Source organism: Narcine bancroftii, chromosome 8 (assembly GCF_036971445.1).
Source record: "Narcine bancroftii isolate sNarBan1 chromosome 8, sNarBan1.hap1, whole genome shotgun sequence".
Taxonomy (NCBI): Eukaryota; Metazoa; Chordata; class Chondrichthyes; order Torpediniformes; family Narcinidae; genus Narcine; species Narcine bancroftii.
The window spans coordinates 87,974,976-87,994,571 of NC_091476.1; the positions used below are offsets into that span (position 1 = coordinate 87,974,976).

General features: G+C 41.4%; 1 protein-coding gene across 3 annotated transcripts in view; it reads right to left on the bottom strand.

Moving 5' to 3' along the window:
* The window catches only part of LOC138740998 (uncharacterized), an 81,240-nt gene extending 64,634 nt beyond the window's left edge, over positions 1 to 16,606 (bottom strand). For 2 of the 3 annotated variants that reach the window (XR_011343256.1, XR_011343258.1), the window contains exons 1-2: positions 13,225 to 16,606; positions 11,959 to 12,290 (exon numbers count right to left, since the gene is read on the bottom strand). The gene's annotated coding sequence lies outside the window, so the exon portion shown is untranslated. Of the gene's footprint in view, positions 1 to 7,526; positions 7,831 to 11,958; positions 12,291 to 13,224 lie in introns of those variants that run through there. The other variant, XR_011343257.1, reaches the window with a different exon arrangement.
* Between the last annotated feature and the right edge of the window lie 2,990 nt (positions 16,607 to 19,596).

Below are 19,596 nucleotides of genomic sequence, written 5' to 3' on the forward strand. Positions count from 1 at the left end.
TAGTCCCACTGATCTGCATTCATTCCATTATCTTCCATACCTCTCCCATCCCTGTAACTGTCCAAATTCTTCTTAAATGTTAAAATTGAGCCTGCATTCTCTTTCTAATTTTTTTTAAATTTTTTGCCGTCATATCAATAACAACATCCACAAATGATCATCATCAATATATACATAGTTACATTATTTTTTCTTTTCACCCCCTTCCTCTCTCTCCCCCTTCCCCGCCACTTATCAAAAATCAATAAATGACAAAATACATAAAACGAAGAAATAACAAAAAAATAAAAAAAGTTGTATCATCTACTTCCGCACATTAATATCTCATCGCGCTTATAATTATGTTGTTTTAAGAGATGGAGGTTTGCTCAAATAATGTACACTTGTCTTTCAAATGGTATGCATTTTTTTCTAATGGAATACACTTGTTTATTTCTCTAAACCACTGTTGTATTTTAAGGTTTGTTTCCAATTTCCAGGTTGTCATAATACATTTTTTGGCGACTGCTAGCGCGATCATAATAAATTTTATTTGGGCTCTGTCTAATTTTAGTCTTAATTTTTTGTCTTTTATGTTATTTAACAGAATTTTTTTTTGGTATATTATTTTTTGTGATTTTGTTTAATATTAGGTTTGAATCTTCCCAGAAAGTTTTTACTTTTGACCATGTCCAAATTGCAACTAAAACATCTATCCGACTCTGTTGGGTCCCACTCTTTTGATTTTTGAGGAGTTATATAGAATCTGTGTAGCCAGTTATATTGAATCGTACATAATCTGCTATTTATCATGTTCCTCATTGCTCCTCTACATAACTTCTCCCATGTTTCATTCTTATTCTCTGTGTTTAAATCTTTTCCCAATTTTGTTTTGGTTTATACTTTATCTAATCTTCTTCTTTATATTGTAGTGTGATGTTCATGTTTGTCATAATTTTTTAAATTATCATTGTGTCTGTGATTCATAGTTGCTACTTTCTGGTATCTCAAACTATATCCCAATATATCTTTTAGATAAGTTTTCAATTAGCAATATGTAAATATTATACTTTTTGTTATTCTATATTTATATTTTAATTGCTCAAATATTAATACATTATTTCCCAAAAAGCAATCTTCTATTTTCTTGATTCCTTGAAAAATAAATTGTTTATTGTAAAGGGGATTAATGGGTTTTGTGTTAATATTATTTTTGGTATTTGATTATTTATCTTTTTTTCCTTCTAGGTGTATTTTTTTCTATAATTTTAGTATGTGATGTAGTACTGGTGAATTGTTATATTGCACCAATTTTTGATCCCATTTATAAAATAGGTGTTCTGGGATATTTTCTCCCAATTTGTCTAATTCTATCTGAGTCCATTCCGGTTTTTCTCCTCTCTGATAAAAATTTGATAAGGACCTTAACTGTGCCACCATGAGGTCATTTTTGTAGTTTGGTAGCTGTAACCCTCCTTGTTTGTAACTTCATGTTAATTTTTTTAGCGCTATTTTTGATTTCTTACCTTACCATAATAATGTCCTTACTATTTTCTTCAGTTTTGCAAAAAAATTCTCTGTCAGGGGAATTCGTAATGTTTGGAATAGATATTGCACTCATGGGAACACATTCATCTTAATACAGTTTACTCTTCCTATTAAAGTTATGGTAGTTCTTTCCAATTCTCTAAATCCTCCTGTATTTTTTAAATTAATTGTTCATAGTTCAATTAGTTTAAATGTTTTAGGTTGTTATCTATTTTGCTACCAAGTTAACATATCGCCTGTGATTGACATTTATTTTTTAAATTCTGAATAATTAATTTTGTTCATTGGCATCAATTCGCTTTTATTGGTATTAATCTTGTACCCTGATTTCTCTCCATATTCTTTCAGTTTCATATGTAGTTTTTTTTTATTGACTTATCTGGTTCTGTTAAATATACTATGATGTCATCTGCAAATAGGCTGATTTTATATTCTTTCTCTTTTATTTTTATTCCTTTTATCATAGTTTCCTTCCTTCCTTATCAACTCTGCTAGTGGTTCAATAACCAAAGTGAACAGTGAATGGGATAATGGGCATCCCTGTCTTATTGACCTGCTTAATTTAAAATGATCTGATACATATCCATTTATTACTACCTTTGCTAACATCCATTATATAATGCTCTAATGCAGTTAATAAATTTTTCCGTTAGTTTAAATTTCTGTAACTCATTAAACAAATAGTTCAACTCTACCCTATCGAAGGCTTTCTCTGCGTCTAACGTAACAGCTACCATTGGCATTTTATTTATTTATGCTGCATGAATTAAATTAATAAGTTTACAAACATTATTAGCTGCCCGTCTTTTTTTTAACAAATCCAGTTTGGTCTTGCCTTACTAGTTTCGGTACCCAGTCATTCAGTCTGCTTGCTTATAATTTTGCTATTAATTTATAATCTGTATTCAATAATGATATCGGTCTGTATGAAGATGGCAATAACGGGTCTTTTTCCTCTTTTGAGATTATTGTAATTATTGCTGTTTTACATGATTCTGGTAAGTTCTGGGTCTCCTGCTTGATTTATTACTTCTAGGAGGGGAGGGATTAATAGATCCTTCAAAACTTTATAAAACTCTATTGGAAATCCATCTTCGCCTATTTGGTAGTTTCATTAATATATCTTCTATTTCTTCAGTCTTAAAAGGTTCTGTCAATTTGTTTTGTTCTATTTGTAGATGTGGTAGTTCAATGTTAGATAAAAATTCATCAGTTTTGTCATTTTTTTCTATATTTTCAGTTTGGTATAATTGTTTATAGAATCTTTTTTAAATTTTCATTAATCTCCAATGGATTATATGTGATCTGGTTATTGTCTTTTCTTGTCGCTAGAACGGTTCTTTTAGGCTTGTTCTGTTTTAAGTTGCCAGGCCAATATTTTGTGTGTTTTCTCTCCCAGTTCTCTCTTTTTCTCTGTATCTTCTCTTTCCGCTAATTCCTTTTCTATGATTGTTATCTCTTTTTCCATCTGTTCTACTTCCCGATTATATTTCTTTTTAATTTTAGTTGTATAGCTAATTATTTGTCCTCTAATAAGGCCTCTAATTGTGTCCCATTAAATGAATTTAGCTTTTACTGATTCCATACTTATCTCGAAGTATATTTTAGATTGTTGTTCAATATATTCTGTGATATATTCTCTTTTTAACAGTATAGGATTTAGTCTCCTTCTATATGCCTTTGGTGGGGCATCCTCTAATTCAATTGTTAATAACAGGGGAGAGTGATCTGATAATAATATAACCATATAACCATTTACGGAGCGTAAACAGGCCATGTCTGGCCTTTCAAGTCCACACCAGTTCACTAGAACAACTCCATTAGCTCAAATCTCCCGCTCACCACCAATATCCCTCCAACCCCCTCGCCTCCATGTACACATCCAACATTCTCTTAAATGACAGAAGGGACACTGACACAACTATCTCATTCAGAAGTTCATTCCATTCTGCCACTACTCACTGAGTGAAAAAGCCACCTCTAATATTTCTCCTAAAGTGTTGCCCCCTTACCCTCTTGTTCCAACCTCCCCTGCCCTCAGGGGAAAGAGTCTGTTTATGTCTAGTCTATCTATTCCTTTCATAATTTTAAATACCTCTATCAAGTCCCCTCTCAGTCGTCTACATTCCAATGAATAAAGTCCCAGTCTCCTTAATCTTTCCCTGTAAACCAGATGCTGTAAGCCAGGCAACATCCTTGTAAACCTTCTCTGCACCCTCTCCACCCTATCAGTATCCTTTCTATAATTTGGAGACCAGAAGTGAGCATAGTACTCCAAATCTGGCCTCACCAATGCCTTAAACAGCTGCAGCATCACTTCCCAGCTCCTATACTTTAAACTATGATTTATGAAGGCCAGCATTCCATATGCCTTCTTAACCACCCTTCCTACATGGGAATCCACCTTTAGTGAACTCTGTACCATAACCCCCAGGTCCCTTTGCTCCTCTGCATGCCTCAATGCCCTGCCCTTAACTATATATGTCCTATTCTGGTTATTTTTACTGAAATGCAACACCTCACACTTGTCTACATTGAATCCTATCTGCCATCTTTCAGCCCACTCTTCCAAACAAACCAAATCCTTCTGTAATCCAAGAAAATCTACCTCACTATCCACCACTTCCCCAATTTCCATATCATCCGCATATTTGCTTACCCAGTTAACCACACCCTCCTCTAAATCATTAATATAAATGATAAACAACAAGGGACCCAGCACTGATCCCCGAGGCACCCACCTTGTCACAAGCTACCAACCTGACATACAATTGTCCACCATGACTCTCTGCTCTCTATCTCCCAGCCACCTCTGAACCCATGTCACAATCTCTCTACTAATTCCTAGTGACTGAACCTTCCTTATTAACCTTCCATGCAGAACCTTATTAAAAGCCTTATTAAAATCCAAATAGATCACATCACCTGCTCTACCTTCATTCAACTTTTTTTGTCACTTACTCAAAAAACTCAACAAGGTTCGTCAAACATGACTTTCCTTTTACAAACCCATGCTTGGTGCCCCTAATCAATCCCTATCTATCCAGATATGTGTATATACTATCTCAAAGAATACCCTCCATAACCTTCCCCACCACCGAAGTCAAACATACTGGCCAATAATTACTTGGTCTACACCTACTGCCTTTTTTGAACAATGGAATAACATTTGCAACCCTCCAATCCTGTGGTATCACCCCCTCCTCCAGTGATCTTTGAAAAATCACTGTCAGTCCCCCCACTATTTGTTCTCTGACCTCCCTTAAAGTCCTGGGAAAAATCCCATCAGGACCAAGAGACTTATCCACCTTAATTGACCGTAGAAGTCCAAAATTCTTGCTTTACTAATCCCTATCCTTTCCATAACTAAGCCCTTTGTCTCTCTTATCTCGCATAGCCCAATGTCCCTTTCCCTCGTGAATACGGACGAGAAAAAAATGTTCAATATTTCTCCCATCTCATTCGGTTCCTGACATAGTTCACCGGTCCCATCATCCAGTGGACCTATTCTATCCTTAACCCTCCTTTTACTGTTCACATATCTGTAAAAACCCTTAGGATTCACCTTTGCCTTATTAGCTATGGACTTCTCATACTTTTTTGCCTTTCTAATTTCCCTCAAAGGTTCTTCCTGCAATCTAAGTAATGACCTACATCTCCTCAATCCCTTGTTTTTTATATTTGGTATAGGACTCCATCTTGTCCCGAACCAACTTCTTAATTTCACCAGAAAACCACGGCACCCTTGAACCTTTAGTCTTCAGCCTGACTGAAACATAAAGATCCTGTACTCTCAAAATCTCACCCCTAAATAACCCCCAAATTTCCTCTACGTCCTTTCTGGCAAAAAGATCAGCTCACACAACACTCTGCAAATCCCTTCTCATTTCTCCAAATCTGGCCTTCCTCCACTTGAAGACCTTCAATCTCAGTCCCGACCTATCCCTTTCCATCATTAAGCTAAAGCTAATGGACCCATGATCACTGGATCCAAAGTTCTCTCCAACGCTTACCTCCATCACCTGCCCCATTACATTCCCAAACAACAGATCTAACATCGTTCCCCCTCTAGTTGGCGTCTCAACTCATTGCTACAAAAAGCAATCCTGAACACAATGCATAAATACTAAGCTATCCTGCCCTTTTACTGACTGTGTTTCCCAATCTATGTTTGGAAAATTGAAATCCCCACCAACACCACCCTATTTCTCCTGCACATCTCAACTATTTCCTTGCACATTTGCTCTTCTAGTTCCCTTTCCCCATTTGGAGGCCTATAATATACCCCCATAATAGTAACCTCACTCTTCTTATTTTTCACCTCTACCGACACTGCCTCCCTCAACGAGCCCGCCAGTCTTCCTTGCCTCAGCACTGCTGTAATATCCTCCCTGACAAGTAATGTCACACCTCCCCCTCTTAATCCACCAACTCTGTCACATCTAAAGCAGTGAAATCCTGGAACATTCAACCACCAGTCACAACCTTCCTTCAACCACGTCTCGCTAATGGCCACAACATCATAATGCCACATGTCAATCCACATCTTTGGCTCATCCAGCTTCTTTACTACGTTCCTCGCATTAAAATAAATACATCTCAGGGATCTCCTACATCCTATCTTCTGCATATCCTCCTCCCTTCCATTCTCACAATTTTCACTGCAACATCTTTTTACTACTTCCTGCTTTTCCTCCCTCAAATTATTCAAACTTGTCTCTTTCCTTAGCCTACAACCCTCACCCTGCTGAACTGCCTAACTTGAAACCCTGTCCCCAACTATACTAGTTTAAAACCCCCCTGACAGCCCTAGCAAATGCCCCCGCCAGGAGACTGGTCCTTCTGGGATTACGATGTAACCCATCATTACGGTATAGGTCTCATCTTCCCCAAAAAAGGTCCCAGTTGTCCAAGAACTTGAAATCCTGTCTCTTACTCCACCCCTTTAGCCATGTGTTTAACCTCCACCTAATCTTGCTTTATATTCTATTTTTTTTAACTCCTCCATGGATCTGTGCTGATAACAAAAACATGTCGATTCTTGAATAGGTCTTATGTCTATTTGAGTAGTGTGAATATTTTCCCTCTTATTGGTGTTGTTTCCTCCATATATCGATTAGTTTCATATCCTCCATTGCTTTTAGTGTAAATTTAGTTTATTTTTATTGTAAATTGTCTTCCCAGTTTTGTCCATCATTGGGTCTAAGTTGAAGTCCCCTCCAAGCAAGATATGTCCCTGTGTATCTGCTATCTTTAGGAAGATGTTTTGTATGAATAGCTGGTCTTCTTTGTTAGGTGTATAGATGTTTAGTACATTCCAAAATTCAGAATAAATCTGGCACTTTGTCATTACCTACTGGATCTGTTATTATTTCTTTTATGCTGATTGGTAGATTTTTGTTGACTAATATATCTACTCCCTGGATTTTGAATTGTATGATGATGTCACTACATGGCCAACCCAGTCTCTTTTCAATTTCTATGTTCTATCTCGGTTAAGTGTGTTTCTTGCACAAAAGCAATGTCAACTTTTTCTTTTTTAAGTAATGTCAGTAACCTCTTCCTTTTAATTTGATTGTGTATTCCATTAATATTTACAGTTATGAAATTTAATGTACCCATCTTATACCTTTTTTTTCAATTCTCTCTCATCTCCTCAACTCTTCCATCTATTTTTTTTTCAAATATTATTAAAAAAATTATTTTTGCACTTCAATACATGACATGGTTAAAAAACAAATTATCCTAGAAACCCCTACTAAAGTTAACACATAAAATATTTGTATCCAAAATAATGAAAATTCCCCTCTGTATTGGGTTGTCTTTGGCTCCTTGCCAGACAACCACAATTCCCTTATCTATTTGGGTTGTGGTAATAACCGCAAGCATCAACAGGTTTTGCAGTAGTAGTTCTTTTCCTCTCCCTAGACTCCCCCCCCCCCCGAGAAACACAATATATTTTAAAAAAATGTTACAAAGCTTTTATTTTTCCCCTTTTTTCTTATTTTCCCCCCTTATCTTTTTCAAACTTCAACTTTATATTTACATTATAATCTTTACAATTAATCTCTATACATTGTTATGATAGTCTTTCTTTAATACTTCTGGTTTCATTGTCTGTTCGGCAGTTGTTCAGCAAAGTGCTGGGCATCTTTCGGGTCTGAGAACAGTCTATTTCTTTCCCCTGGATAAATACTTTTAACATTGCTGGATGTCGTAGATTAAAATTATATCCTTTCTTCCATAGTATCTGCTTTGTCAAGTTAAATTCTTTCGGTTTCTTTAAGAGCTCGAAGCTGATGTCTGGAGAGAAAAATATTTTTTGTCCTTTATATTCCAGAGGATGTTTATTTTCTTTTACTTTATCCTTTGCCCACTCTAATATTTTTTCTCTTGTTGTGTGTCTTAGTAATTTTATTATGATGGAACGTGGTTTTTGGTTTGAATAAGGCTTTGGTGCCGATGTTCTATGTGCTCTTTCAATTTCTATTTTGTCTTGTAGTTCTTCTGCATCCAAGACTTGTGGGATCCATCTTTTTATGAATCCATTTATGTCTGATCCTTCTACGCCTTCTTGTACGCCTACTATTTTTATATGATTTTGTTTGTTATAATTCTCTAAGACATCAATTTTTTGAATTAATTGATCTTGTATCTCTTTAATTTCTTTGTTTCTATCTTTCAGATTTTCTTTTAGTTCATTCATTTCTAATTCTACAGCTTTCTGACTTTCTTCCACTTCATCTGTTCTTTTTCTTATATCTGCTATGGCCAGCTCAAGTTTTTGCATTATATCTTTGGCTATTTCCATTTTTATTTTTATTGTGTTAAATTCTGTTATTAAAATGTCTTTTAATGTCTTTATTTGCTCATCAAAGTATTCTATATCTATTAACTGTTAATCTTTTTTATTTGCCTCTTTTCTGTGTAAGTTTTTATCTTCTTTTTCTTCTCTCTCTAACACCTTTTCTTGTCTTCTGTTCACCTCTTCTTGCCACGTTTTTGTCTCGTCGGTGGGTCCCCCTCCCATCAGTGTCTTTTCTGTTTTGTGTATTGCGCATCTTTTGTGACTCAGTGAGCCATTTTTTTAGTTCGAATCGAGGAGGGCCATTGCCCATCTGGGCATCCAATGGCTTCGGGGATCGGACATTCTTTTTAAAGGTAAGGCCTCCCTCTTTTCTTGTCTTCTTCTTTATCTGTCTCTCTGGTCTTTTCCTTTTTTGTTGCCATCTCTTGGGTTTTCTTGGTTTCTTTATCTTTCAGGCCTTCTATGGTTTTTCTGTCCAGCTTTGTTTCTCCTTTTTTTATTTTCTCTGCAGAGGGCTATTCTGCTCCGGCCACTACTCCATCGGCATGATGTCATCCCAAGCCTGCATTCTCAACAGCTGGAAGCTCATTCCACACTCCCACTACTTTCTGTGTGAAGAAGTTCCTCCTTTTCCCCTTTCACCCTTAACCCATGTCCTCTGGTTTATATCTCACCTACTCTCAGTTGAAAAAGCCCAACTGCATTTACTCTGTCTACCCCCTTTATAATTTTAAATACATCTGTCAAATCTCCCCTCATTCTTCCCAGGGTTGAAATGGCTAACATGAGGGGGCACAGTTTTAAGGTGCTTGAGAGTAACGATAGGGGAGATACAAGAGGTAACTTCTTCTCTTGGAGAGTGGTGCCAGCAACAGTAGTACAATAGAATCCTTTAAGATACTATTAAATTGGATCTGAGAAATTCTACGCAGTTGTTCGAGTAGGTTTATAGATTCGCCCAACACTGTGGTCCAGAGGGCTTAAATTCTGCTGCACATTTCTATGCTTTATGTCTATTATGTTTAACAGGCAGTTCAACAGATACTTAAGTAGGCAAGGCATAGAGGATTCGGTCTTAATTTAGGAAAACGAGCTAAGAGTAAATGGACAAAAGGGTCAGCATGGAGACGATGGGCTGAAGGGCCTCATCATGTCTGGTACAGTTCTATGACTGAAAATGATCTGTATTTTACTTGTGAGATCCCATGTTGTGCCTGCACAGGTCGTGGCTGTATTCAAATGGGTGGGGCTGGCAGTTCCAAAGGGATTCCCTGGCACTCAGCATTGAACCCATCCCAGGCCTTCATGGCCCGGCCGCAGACTCTGCCAAGCTGCATCTGCCGATTCACTCTGGCTTCGGTCTCTGCATGGAGGCCCACAGCAGAGTAGAACCTTGTCAAAATTTCCCCAGCTATCCCTAGGGATCCCACCTCAACAACTCCACAGAAGTTGAATCTCGTGTAGCATGAGAATTGTTAAGTACTTGAACAGAAATTCCCAACCTGAAGGTCAGGAAGTGAAGTAGGGCATTATTTATTTATTTTATTTGTAATGGTATTTCGCTGCAACGTTTTCAATTATTTAATAGTGTTCTCATGGTATTTTAAGACAGATAATTCTCTTATTTTTGTTAAAAATGTAAAACTCTTTCTAATTTTAAAGAATTTTTTGATGTCTCGATATGTTAGAAATGTTTAAAAATGATTATCAAATCCTGGCAACTACAATCCGACAATCCAAGGTATCAGAGTATGCCGGGCAGAGCCTGACACCACATTGGAATCGGGGGTGAATGCTTCACCACTGATGGAAGGCTACCTTCACCAGTGATAGGAGCAGATGTTCATCAGCCAGAAAGGGCGACGCAGTTAGCGTAGCGGTTTTGCACGGCACTCCTGCAGAGCCAGTGACCCATGCTCGAATTTGGCGCTGCCTACAAGGAGTTCTCACCATGTCCCGTGTGGATTTTCCTTGGGTGCTCCAGTTTTAAGTCAAGTTTATTGTCATCTGATTGTACAAGTACAAACCGATGGAACACCGTTCTCCGGTCCTCAGTGCCAAATATGCAGACACACAGCCAGACATAGCACTCATACAGACAAATAATTCATATGCAGGACAAGCATTATATCTATAAAAATAAATAAATAAATGTTGCTTTGTACAAATTGGAGTCTCGAATGGTTAGCGGGAGCAGTTCCCGTAGTCGATCAGCATTCTCACTGCCCGTGGGAAAAAGCTGTTCCTCAGCCTGGTGGCGCTGGCTCTGATCCACCTGTATCTCTCCCCCGACAGGAGCAGCTAAAGATGCTGTGTGCGGGGTGGAAGGGGTCCTCAATGATTTTGCACTCCCTCATCAGGCAATGATCCCAGTAGATCACGTTGATGGAGGAAGACTCCAGTGATCTTCTCGGCCACTCTTATGGTCCTGTGGATTGAACATCTGATCCATTTCTCTTCAGAAACCATTCCACAGAGTGATGCAGCCGACCAGGATGGTCTCGAAAGAGCTCCTATAAAAGATATAATAGTGGCCGGTCGCCTTGCCCGTTTCAGTCTTCTCAGGAAGTGCAGTCGCTGTTGTGCCTTCCTGAAAAGTGCAGAAATGTAGAGTGTCTACGATAGGTCACTGGTTCAGTGAACTCCAAGGAACTTGGTGCTCTCTACTCTCTCCACCATGAAGTTGTTGATGTGGCTGTTCCTGGTCCTACTAAAGTCCATGGTTATCTCCTTCATTTTGTCCATGTTGAGACTCAGGTTGTTACTCTTGCACCACTTTATGATACTTTCCACCTCTTCTCTGCATTGTGACTCATCATTGCTGCTAATGGGGCCAACAACTGTTGTGTCTTCTGCAAATGTGATGACACTGTTGGAGCTGGATCTGGTCATGAAGTCGTGGGTCATTCACGTGAACAGGAGTGGGCTGAGCACACAGCCCTGATGTGCGGCAGTGCTCAGTGTGATGGTGCTCGACATTCTTTTACCAACCTGGACAGACTGTGGTCTTTTCATTAGGAAGTCCAGCATCCAGTTACAGAGAAGGGTGTTGAGTCGCAGCGAGGACAGCTTCTCCACCAGCCTCTGGGGAATGATCATATGTAACACCAAGCTGAAGTCAATGAACAGCAGCCTGGCAATATGAGGCATCATTCTCCAGGAGGATCAGGACAGAGTGAAGCGACAAAGCCGTAGTCTTTCCTCGCTCCCTCCAAAATGTATGGGGATGGTAGTTTAATTGGGTGTAATTTGGTGGCACAGGTTGTAATGGCTGGAATTGGCTTCTACTGTGTTGTAAATAAATAATTAATAAATAATTTCCTGTGTAAGGAGCCCGTGGTTGTCATTCAGGAGCTTGTATTAACTAACAAGAATCCAGTTATCTCCACTCTCATGACCCTGTTTTCCCTTGTGTCAGAAGGCAATGGTCAGTCTTGTTGGGAGGCCATGTTCACGCATGATGAGAACTTGTTAATTGTTGATAACTACAGTACAAACAGTAGGAGCAGATATTATCACATTCATTTGCATATCCACTAGCTCCTCCCATTCTACCTGTCCATCATTCACCACATCTCCCAGGTTTGCCAATCCCCTACTAGGCCCTGTCACATGCCACCTACCGTCTCCTCCTGCTTCTGGCCGCCTCTCAATCCACGATCATTCAATGAAGAGTTTCAACCCAAAATGTTGACAGTTCACTTCCTTCCCCACAGATGCTGCTTGACTGCTAAGCCAGTTCCTCCAGCAGACTGCTTTTATCTAGGTTCCATCACTTGCAATCGCTAAGTCGAGCTCTGTGTGTTAACTCTCCAACGAGGCAGCAATGAAGTTCTCCAGCCACTGAGTACACGATAGACTGGCCGTTGAGTCTTCACTCTAACATCTCACATTGCCCAGTGGATTTCTGCAGATGATTTATTTATTTTTCCTGAAAGATCCTCCTCAAAGTCAGCTGTCATGAATAACGAAAAGAGAAACAGAAAGACTTCAGATGCTAGAACCATGAGCGAATGAAGACAAGCGGGAGTGTCTTGAGGGTTCAGGCAGAAAGAAATGGTCAGTTAATATTTCAGGTCAGGACACTTTATCAAAAGGAAAGTGGGAAGGGGAGACTTTAAGAGGATAAGGTGCGGGGTGCAAAGAGGTGGGAGAGGGGTGGAGCGGGGGCAAAAGATTCAAGCTTCCAGATTCTGTTGATTTTGAACATAAAACACACAATTGTTTTCCTTTGTTTGCCTGCAAATACACACAGTGCCCTGAACAAATCGTTAACAAGCAAATTAGAGTCCCTTCAGAGATATCAAATATCCATGGATCCTGCAACCTCCTTCAAAGCCACCATACTTGTGCTCCCTTAACCTCAGTAGTTGGGTAGCTTTCTCTCCTTTCCAGTGGTGAAATCCAAGCTCCAGGTGCCTGACCCTCCCTCCTCAGCCTCTGGTTCCAAACCCTGAAGTGAGCAAGAAACTGTCAGCACCCAAGGCCCTTGGGGAGCCGGCCATTCAACCTCTCTTCCAGCCTCCATCTTGCTTTGAGCACACTTACAGAGCTCAGGTGATGTGCAGCCTTCCCTCTGAACCTGAGGTTCATAGAAACATAGAAAAACAGGTGCTGGAGTAGGCCATTTGGCCCTTCAAGTCTGCACTGCCATTCAATGTGATCATGGCTGATCAGTACCCGGTTCCTGCCCTCTCCCCATACCCCCTGGCTTGTGTTGTATGTGTGACAATGATTGGAGGTCGTGTGTGGGTTGGACCTACACAGTGAATGGTACGGATCTGGGTGAGTGATGTAGAGCAAAGGGATATTGGAGTACAGGTATATAATACCTTGACAGTGGAGATATAGAGAGATAGAGTGGTCAAAAAGGGTTTGGGCACACTGACCTTCATCAAACAGAGTACTGAGTCTGGAAGTTGGGAGATCACGTTGCAGCTCCATAAGACTTGGTAAGGCCCCATCTGGAGTATTGTGTTCAGTTTTGATCTTTCTTTTTTCTTTGGCTTGGCTTCGCGGATGAAGATTTATGGAGGGGTATGTCCACGTCTGCTGCAGGCTCGTTGGTGACTGACAAGTCCGATGCGGGACAGGCAGGCACAATTGCAGCGGTTGCAAGGGAAAATTGGTTGGTTGGGGTTGGGTGTTGGGTTTTTCCTCATTTGTCTTTTGTCAGTGAGGTGGGCTCTGCGGTCTTCTTCAAAGGAGGTTGCTGCCTGCCGAACTGTGAGGTGCCAAGATCCACGGTTGGAGGCGATATCAGCCCACTGGTGGTGGTCAATGTGGCAGGCACCAAGAGATTAATTTAAAAAGTCCTTGTACCTCTTCTTTGGTGCACCTCTGTCTCGGTGGTCAGTGGAGAGCTCGCCATATAACACGATCTTGGGAAGGTGATGGTCCTTCATTCTGGAGACGTGACCCACCCAGCGCAGTTGAGTCTTCAGCAGCGTGGATTCGATGCTTGCGAACTCTGCCAGCTCGAGTACTTCAATGTTGGTGATGAAGTCACTCCAATGAATGTTGAGGATGGAGCGGAGACAGCGCTGATGAAAGCGTTCTAGGAGCCGTAGGTGATGCCGGTAGAGAACCCATGATTCGGAGCCGAACAGGAGCATGGGTATGACAACGGCTCTGTACACGCTGATCTTTGTGTGTTTCTTCAGGTGGTTGTTTTTCCAGACTCTGTGTAGTCTTCCAAAGGCGCTATTTGCCTTGGCGAGTCTGTTGTCTATCTTGTTGCCGATCCTTGCATCAGATGAAATGGTTCAACCGAGGTAGGTAAACTGGTTGACCGTTTTGAGTTCTGAAAGCCTGATGGAGATGTGAGGGTGCTGGTAGTCATGGTGGGGAGCTGGCTGATGGAGGACCTCAGTTTTCTTTAGGCTGACGTCCAGGCCAAACATTTTGGCAGTTTCCGCAAAACAGGATGTCATGCGCTGGAGAGCTGGCTCTGAATGGTCAATTAGAGCAGCATCGTCTGCAAAGAGTAGTTCACGGACAAGTTGCTCTTGTGTCTTGGTGTCAGCTTGCAGGCGCCTCAGATTGAAGAGACTGCCATCCGTGTAGTACCGGATGTAAACACCGTCTTCATTGTTGAGGTCTTTCATGGCTTGTTTCAGCATCATGCTGAAGAAGATAGTAAGGAGGGTTGGTGCGAGGATGCAGCCTTGCTTTACGCCGTTGTCAATGGAGAAGAGTTTGGAGAGCTCATTGCTGTATCTGACCCGATCTTGTTGGTTTTCGTGCAGTTGGATAACCATGTTGAGGAACTTGGGGGGGCATCAGAGACGCTCTAGTATTTGCCAAAGCCCTTTCCTGCTCACGGTGTCGAAGGCTTTGGTGAGGTCAACAAAGGTGATGTAGAGTCCTTTGTTTTGTTCTCTGCACTTTTCTTGGAGCTGTCTGAGGGCAAAGACCATGTCAGTAGTTCCTCTGTTTGCGCGAAAGCCACACTGTGATTCTGGGAAGACATTTTCGGCGACACTAGGTATTAGTCTATTAAGGAGAATCCTAGCGAGAATTTTGCCTGCAATGGAGAGCAGCATGATTCCCCTGTAGTTTGAGCAGTCTGATTTCTCGCCTTTGTGTTTATACAGGGTGATGATGATGGCATCATGAAGGTCCTGAGGCAGCTTTCCTTGGTCCCAGCAGAACATGAAAACTCATGCAGTTTGGTGTGCAGTGTTTTGCCGCCAGCCTTCCAGACCTCTGGGGGGGGGATTCCATCCATACCTGCTGCTTTGCCACTTTTCAGTTGTTCAATTGCCTTATATGTCTCTTCCCGGGTAAGGACCTCATCCAGCTCTAGACTCAAGGGCTGTTGAGGGAGCTGGAGCAGGGCGGATTCTTGGACTGAGCGGTTGGCACTGAAAAGAGATTGGAAGTGTTCTGACCATCGATTGAGGATGGAGATCTTGTCGCTGAGGAGGACTTCACCGTCTGAGCTGCGCAGAGGGCTTTGGACTTGGGGTGAGGGGCCGTACACAGCCTTTAGTGTCTCATAAAAACCCTTGATGTCACTAATGTCAGCGCTAAGCTGGGTTCGTTTGGCGAGGCTAGTCCACCACTCATTTGGATCTCCTGGAGTTTGCGCTGAAGATGGCTGCATGCGAGATGGAAGGCTCGCTTTTTCTCTGGCCAGGAAGGCTTTGCAATGTGAGCCTGGTGGGCAGATCGCTTCTTTGCCAGCAGCTCCAGGATTTCCTGGTTGTTTTGATCAATGTGTCATAGAAAAGATGTCATCAGCCTGGAGAGGGTGCAGAGAATATTTATGAGGATTTTGCTAGGACTCGAGGGCCTAAGCTACAGGGAGGGATTGAGCAGGTGAGAGCTTTATTCAAGAGGTGTACAAAATCATGAGTGGAATAGATCAGATGAATGCAGAGATACTTTAGGGAAATCAGTAACCAGAGGGCATAGGCTTTAGGTAAGATTTAACAGGAAATGAAGGGATTAAGGATTCTCCTTAATAGACTTTTTACACAGAGTGTGGTAGGTGTATGGAATGGGTTGCCAGATAAGGTAGCTGAGGCTGGTATTGTTGGAACATTTAAGAAAAAAATGGACAGATGCATGGATAGGACGGGTTTAGAGCAGGGGCGGGCAATCTTTTACCATTTATGGGCCAGATAATGCATTAGTAGTTGAACAGTGGGTCGGTTGGGGGGGGGGGGCTTTGAGGGGTTGGAACCGGCGCTGGACAGGGTGTAAATTTGGATAGCAGGCCGCATCCGATTAATATTCTCCCATTAAAGTGTGAGGGGAAATCTTTCTGAGTTAGGGTTTAGAGATGCTGGATTTCACGACCAGATTGCTTTCCAGTCATGTAATTTTGGGGGGCTTATTGCAGGCTATGGTTTATCTCACTCTGCTCCCCAATATAAGGTCAATCGGACTATCAAGTGTCCTGGCATGAACAAGCTCCTAGTCATATCTAAAGGTTCATTCAAATAAATTAAAGCAATGACAAAGCTTTTCCTTTGTTGATTGGTGACTGCATTGGAGAGGCTGAGGAAGTTGGTGTCAAGTGGCCAAGTCTGTCCTTTGGTGATCCCAAGGTTATAAAGAGGGCTATATGGTTAATTGGGTGCTCTAGTCTTCTCCCATGCGACCAATGAACCATTTAAACCTGTACACCTTTGGAACAAGGGAGGAAACCAGAGCGCCCAGAGGAAACTCACGCAGAACATATAAACTCTCTACAGACAGTGGCAGATTCCAACCCGGGCTGCTAGCACTAATTGCTAACCACACCATCCCAATGAACCTGTGTTATTGTTGATCGAGGATAACAGTTACCATTAGTTTTTGTTTGGACCCTTCACTAATGGACCTTTGCAATGATTGCATCACCACAGTAATCGAATTTCAAATATTCTGTAGCCCCTGGTTCCCTTGCATTGATGATAATGACAGCGGAGTCATCAACTGGTTTTTATCGAGAAACTCTTAACTAATGTCAGGGATTCGAGAGGGTACTGAGGGCAAGAAAGTAATGTCAGGGATTCGAGAGGGTACTGAGGGCAAGAAAGTGCCCCTGAAGGGCCTTGGGCTATGATTGTATAGGAAGTTTGGATCTGGAGCTCGGACTGCCGACGATTTGAATGGCTGCCGAGGCTGCAGAAGCCTTGGAGGCAGATCCAGAGATCTGTTACTGAAGGGTGTCTCTTGGGCTTCTCTTCCTCTTATTGTTCAGGGCGCTGGGAAAGACTCACAGTGACTCTTTGTTTGCCTTATGGCAGACACAAATTGAAGTGGATCATGTATTTGAAGTGAATATTACATTTTCATGTATTAAAATAAAAGGAACCTTGGACAGGTTCAATACTGTGCCATCAGGATTCATCAGGCTCAGGCCCGAAACAATGGCGACCTTTTGGTTCCAGGGGATGCTGTGTGACCTGCTGAATTTTTCCAGCACGTTGGTGTATTGCACTGGACTGCAGCATCTGCAGATTATCCTGTTTAATTACAATCAGTTAACCCTCCAGTTGCAAATTCCCCCAGATATAAGTGTTCTGGTTCACTCGGGCTCGTGTCTTTGTTAATTGAACTCCTCTCAACAACTCCCATGTGACAACCCTGACGTGTCCACTGTCAGAACCAATGAATCCAGGGATCAAGTAAGCCTTGGCAAGGTTACCCTTTACTTCCTAGGAATGCTGCGTGGCCTGCTGAATTTCTCCAGCATGTTTGCATATTGCACTCGATCCCAGCATCTGCAGACTTTATTTAATTTATGTAATGAGAAGAAACTCGCCTCATCGTCATTATCGCTGTACCCAGAGAGTCTCATTGAATCGCTGTCCTGCCGCACTTTCAAGCAAAGAAAAGAGCAATGGAACATGCTTTATTGATGATTGTAAACATTCAGCTAAATATCAGTATTTGGTATGACAAGCATCAAAAAAGATGCCAAGTTATTTATTCAGTTTTTAAAAGTATACTTATACCTGACTACACTGTGGTGGACACTCTAGAAAGCAAGAGGTTATCAGCTGATAGATGGAATTCAAACTAGAAAGGTGACCAGCCATGTTAAAGAGATGTTTGCATCGTCAAAGGATTTAAGGGTTGCTTTATCAAGGCGAAACAAATCTGAAGGAGGTGGGCAGTGGCTGGAAGACAAAACTGGTCTCCTGTTAACCAAACCAAAATGAGGGAGGAAGGTGGCCAGCTACTTCATTCAATCATGAGTAGAATTCAATTCTACTTTCCCACCCTATTCCCAAATCCCCCAAAATAGATGAGTTGATTCTTCAGTTTATGGATCTTTATGGAAATTTCTACCTTGTTAGGCAATAGCTCATCGGAATCCAAGGGAAACAGATCCATAAACTGCTGGATGAATAATAACATGATTTCATTCCTAAACGATTGAACTTTATCCTGGATCAGTGATCAACAGTTCACATCTAACATTGGAGATAACATTTCTCAGGATTCATCCTGACCCTCAAACAACAAGAAATGTTTCAAAGGGACCTCATCTCATGCCTCTAAATTCCAGAGAACGTCAACACATTTCACTTAATCTCCCCTCTCCTGATGGGCTTCTCATCCTAAAAGTCAATCTGGGGGCACAGTTGGCAAAGAGGTTAGCGCAATGCCGTTACAGCGCCAGCGACCGGGACCAGGGTTCGAACCCCATGCTGTCTGAAAGGAGTTTGTACGTTCTTCCCATGTGTGTGGGTTTTTTTCACAGTGGATCCGGTTTCCTCCCACTGTTCAAAAGCGTAACGGGGTCGTAGGTCAATTGGGTGTAAATTGGATGGCACGGGTTGGGCTGAAATGACCTGTTACTGTGCTGTAGGTCTAAATTTAATTTTTTTAAATTCAAAATTTAGATTTAGAACCTTTGTTTCATTCTCAGGTAAGAACATGCATCTCTCCCCCTCAGTTAAAGAAACCAAAAAATGTACATATTTTTAAACCAAATTCCTGTTATTGTTTCTACATTATATTCCCACATGCCTGTTTGTGCATTTCAGTTTCCAACCTTAACAAATTTACTGACATGCATTATAAACCTGTAATGATTCCCCATCTGCTCCTATCTAATCCAACACCATTTCTTTCTCTGGTATGTTACATTGCTATTGCATCCTATTCCTGATGGAGAATCCTCAGTCTCTTTGTAATTTCACCATGGGTGTCTCCCAGTGATCCCTGCACTTCTCATCCACATGCTTCCCCTCAGGAACTTGACTTGCAAACTCTAAAATTAGATCCCTCGTGGTTTGACGCTTCTCGACACCCCACCCCAACCCCCTCACCCCTGCACTTCTGACATACTATGAGTATTGGGGAGACTAAAGCCATTGCTTCCAGTCCTCATTGCAACATCTGAATGCAAACCTTAAGCTCCACTCTTTCCTGAATAAGTGTCTGACATTGAACTTGACTCTATGAAGCCTTGGTTTCCAGATTTGCCCAAAAGACCTATACACAGAACACTAACAGGCCCTATCGGCCCCATGAGCCCATGCTGCCCAATTAACCAACAACCCTGGTACGTTTTTGAACGGTGAGAGGAAACAGAGCACCCGGAGGAATCCCTCGCAGACATGGGGGGAATGTACAAATACCTTATAGACAGGAGTTTATAAACTCCTTATTCGAAACTGGGTGGCCGGCGCCGTAATAGCGTTGTGCTAACCACTAGGCTAATCTTTTGTCAACTCCGGAGAGATACTGACACTGGCCTGTTCCTTTCATTAAAAATGTAACATACATGACATACTTTAACTTCCACCTGCTGT